At 50.1% G+C, this 4,468-nt stretch overlaps 1 long non-coding RNA gene across 1 annotated transcript; it reads right to left on the bottom strand.

Moving 5' to 3' along the window:
* Positions 1 to 288: 288 nt before the first annotated feature.
* On the bottom strand, positions 289 to 3,291 carry LOC125928198 (uncharacterized). The gene is made up of 3 exons (XR_007459591.1): positions 3,179 to 3,291; positions 1,455 to 1,628; positions 289 to 431 (listed from the first exon to the last, which is right to left on the bottom strand). It is a non-coding gene; the product is annotated as an uncharacterized LOC125928198 (long non-coding RNA).
* Between the last annotated feature and the right edge of the window lie 1,177 nt (positions 3,292 to 4,468).

Below are 4,468 nucleotides of genomic sequence, written 5' to 3'. Positions count from 1 at the left end.
CATACAGAAGAGGGGCACCTGGGTGGCTCAGTCGGTTAAGCGTCTGACTCTTGGTTTGGGCTCAGGTCACGATCTCGAGGCTCGTGAGTTCAAGCCCCACAGCGGGCTCTGCGCTGACCACACGGAGCCTGCTTGGGATTCTTTCTCTCCTCCTCTCTCTCCACCTCCCCCATTCAAGCTTGTGCTCTCTCTCTCTCTCTCTCTCTCTCAAAATAAATAAATAAACTAAAAAAAAAAAAGACAATCCTACAAAAGACAATCCTACAAAACAGGTACAGTACAGTCCTGTATTTATTTAAAAAAAAAAAAAAATCCGTGCATAAGCGGACCCGTGCAGTTCAAACCTGTGTGGTTCCGAGATCACCTGTACTTGTCGCTGTATCACAAGATAATGTGGTAACTGCAGAAGACAGGTGGGCCATTTCTTCTGGCTGCAGTGTGGCAGGAGGAATGAGTCAGTTTCCCAGAAGTGACCGTGGCCACCCAGAATCCCCACCAACACACCCGGAACCACACAACCGAAGTAAAAGGAAGGTGCAAATTCAGTTTCAAGGTGAAGTTCCTAATCTGTCCACCCAACCTGATTTTGGCATTCAGAGCTCCCCCAAGCAGAAATGGGTGTGCGCGGTGGGCGAGGAAGGGGTCTTCCTCGGGACCTCTGGCCACCTTTGCGGGGAGGCAGGCTGTCAACTGGCACCAGTACAGAGAGGACCCCCGGCCCCCCAGCCCCCAAGCTTTGTTGGCTCCGTGATGGGGACATATAACAAGGACGGCCGGGGCCCCAGCTGGGACACACGGCGGCAGGGTCTCCGGGCACGGGACCTAGCTGTCTGCGCCTAGGCCACCTGCCTGAGCCCAGATATTACGGACCCAAGTGTGAGAAAAGGAGGGTGCCATTCCCCGGGGAGCCACACCCCCTAGACCCGCATTTCGGGGCCGCGATGCTGAGCTCAGCGATCCCGATGGCCGCCTCGGAATGGCGAAGACGGCTCGGTTGTGACCTTGGGTGCCGGCCAGTGGCCTCGCCAGGGAGAGTGTTCCTTGTGGGGCCAGGCTCACCTCCACTCGAGTCAATCCACAGGGAGGGAGGAAAGCAAACCCAGCGTCTGGATTCTGCGGGTGGTTGGGTACCTCATCCACTTCCTTCTCCATTTACTGTGCTCCTAGCCTGCTCCTCCCCTCCGTCCTCCCCACACTGCCTGGGGATCCTCACCTTCCTTTCCTAGGCTCCTCTGCCTCTAGCCTCTGCCCCTCCCGTCCATACGCCAAACTGCTGCCTGGGCAGTGGTCCGTAACGCAAATTGCTCTCATTTCTCTCCGATCTCAGTCCTTAAATGACTCCCCACTGCCTACGGGGAGATGTCCACACTCATCAGCCCAGCGTTTGGGACCTCTCAAAATTCTGAAAAACTTTCCTTGTCTCTGCTCCCATTTATACCCCACCCCCTACCCACCAGCCTCTCGATGTTTCACGTTTCGGCATCGCCCGTGTAGGGTGGAATAGTAGTGAGGAACTTGGCTCTGGAGTCCAGCCGAGGGGCTGCGGATCCTGGCAATGTCAAGTACAAGTCTTTTGGTGCGTGAATTTGAGCAAGTTGCTGAACTTCACTCTACCTTGACGGCCATACCTGAAAAGCGAGGATAATAACGATTCCTACCTCATGGGGTTACAGCAAGGGCACAAATATCTAACAAACATCCACTATTTGCTAGTGGGAGCTTGGCTCCCACTGCCGTTTCCACCCACATGCCTTCCAGGATGCTCACTTTGTGAACTCCTATTCATCCTTCAAAACAAAATGCAGCTTCGGGGCGCCTGGGTGGCTCCGTCGGTTGAGCGCCCGACTTCGGCTCAGGTCATGATCTCGTGGTTCATGAGTTTGAGCCCCCCCCTCGGGCTCTGTGCTGACAGCTCGGAGCCTGGAGCCCGCTTCGGATTCTGTGTCTCCCTCTCTCTCTCCCTCCCCTGCTGGCACTCTCTCTGTCTCTCTCTCCAAAAAATAAACGTTAAAAAAAACGTAAAAGAAAATTAAAAAAACCAAATGTAGTTTCAAAGTCCAGCTGTGACCCCTCTAGGATAGATACTCCCTCTTCTGTGTTTCGAGCACCTCTTGGGCTCCCCTGCATCCCAGCAAATGTCACAGTGAGCCCTGGGTCTCTGCTTATCTGCCTCCCCAACTAACGGGGTCGTATTTACCCTTCCCCAGAGCCCACAGGGCCAGTTTGATGAACAAATGAATAAAATTTCTGAAATGGCGAAGGGAAGAGATTTTCACCCGGTGTCGTCTTTGAGAATAAACACTAAAGACCACATTATAAAGGAAAAGCCTGAACTCTATCTATGAAGTGTTTTGGTTTTTTTTAATGTCTTTTTAAAAAAGTTTTTATTTATTTTGAGAGAGAGAGAGACAGAGCACGAGTTGAGGAGGGTCAGAGAGAGAGAAGGAGAGAGAGAGAGAATCCCAAGCAGACTCTGCACTATCAGGGCAGAACCCAGTGCAGGGCTCAAACTCACGAACCATGAGGGTATGACCTGAGCTGAAACCAAGAGTCGGCCACTCAATCAACTGGGCCACTCAGGTGCCCCTGTGCAGTCTTTATTAAAGCCATAAAAGACTGGTCATGTTTCCCCTTTCAAAAAGAAAAAATGTGAATAAAATAAAAATAAAAGGTTGGGAAACATACATACCAGAGAGATAATAAAATAGAAAAAACCCTTTTTTTGTTTAATTAGTCATTACGACCAGGTATCTATGGAAACAGATGAATATTCACATTCCAGGTAGACAAGCATCTATTCATTTAACAATGCGTAAACAACAGGAAAGTTGGGGCCTCAGAAATTAACACTGGTCCCTTCAGTAAGTGTTTCTTGACTGTGAAGGATATGATAAGAAAACAAGATTCAATCCCTGCCTTCAAAGGCACCATAGGTTGGTGGCTCAGTCAGTTAAGCGTCCGACTTCGGTTCAGGTCACGGTCTCACAGTTCTTGAGTTCAAGCCCCGCGTCGGGCTCTGTGCTGACAGCTCAGAGCCTGGAGCCTGCTTCGGATTCTGTGTCTCCTCTCTCTGCCCCTCTCTTGGTCTCTCTTTCTCTCTCTCTCTCAAAAATAAACACTAAAAAAAAAAAAAAAAAAAATTAAAGGCACCGTAGGTCAACAGTCAAATCCAGCCCACCTTGTTCTGATGGGAAAGCGCGTGGGGTCAAGGGAGGGTATACCACGGCATGTTGGCACACGAGTGGGAAAGACCTATGTAAGAGCAAAGGCCTTGAGAAGGTTGGCTGCAGATGACGGATATCAACAGCAAAAGGGAACTTTTGGGGGTTATAGAAAGTTCTAGAACTCAAAGGGAGAACGTTCTAGAACCTGATGGGGGTGATGGTTACATGAGTGTGTACAAGTAGCAAAATGAACTTAAAATGGGTACATTTTATTATATGAAATGTACACCTTTTTATTTTTTTTTTTCAACGTTTTTTTTTTTATTTTATTTTTGGGACAGAGAGAGACAGAGCATGAACGGGGGAGGGGCAGAGAGAGAGGGAGACACAGAATCGGAAACAGGCTCCAGGCTCCGAGCCATCAGCCCAGAGCCTGATGCGGGGCTCGAACTCACGGACCGCGAGATCGTGACCTGGCTGAAGTCGGACGCTTAAACCGACTGCGCCACCCAGGCGCCCCACGTACACCTTTTTAAAAAAAAAAAAAGCCCTGGAGAAGAGAATGCTGGTAGTGTTTGTCAGTGCCCTGGGGAATATAGGATAAGGGGCAGGGGAGGGTGTGGAAGGGAAGACTCTGAACCCTGTCTTTGATATGTTGAATTTCAAATGTCTGTGGTTTTCTACTCAAAGAGGGGTCCCTATACCTACAGCCTGAGTGACAGATTCTCTCCTGGACCAAAGTTTATTCGGACTCTCCTAACTCTTTTTCAACTAGGCCCTCACCTTTAGACTGCCATGTTTGTTTCTGCATTGTCCAATGTTTTTAATGTTTTATTTATTTTTGAGAGAGAGAGAGAGAGGGGGAGAATGAGTGGCAAAGGGGCAGAGACAGAAGGAGACACGGAATCCGAAGCGGGCTCCAGGCTCCAAGCTGTCAGCACAGATCCCGACGCGGGGCTCGAACTCACAAACCGCGAGATCACGACCCAAGCCGAAGTTGAACGCTGAACTGACTGAGCCATCCGGGCGCTGTTCAGTTTTAACAAGAATCCTGCTAAGTCAGTTTAACCAGAATCCCCCATTCTCCATATCTGATCACCCTGGGTAGCTGACTAAATTCCTCACCCCCTTCCGCCCTCCCCCGGGATGGTGACACCCTGGCCTGCCTTTGGCAAGAATCCTGTTAGGTCAGTTTAGCCACAATCCCCCTTACCCCTGGTGCTTCCTGTGAGTAATTTTCTATCACAAACCCCACCCTGCTTCTTGGCTCTGGGTCCCCACTTCTCATTGTCATTGGAGGTGAC

This window comes from Panthera uncia, chromosome E3, assembly GCF_023721935.1.
Source record: "Panthera uncia isolate 11264 chromosome E3, Puncia_PCG_1.0, whole genome shotgun sequence".
Lineage (NCBI taxonomy): Eukaryota > Metazoa > Chordata > Mammalia > Carnivora > Felidae > Panthera > Panthera uncia.
The sequence above is the reverse complement of the archived record's forward strand: the minus strand, read 5'-3'. Positions and strand labels throughout refer to the sequence as shown.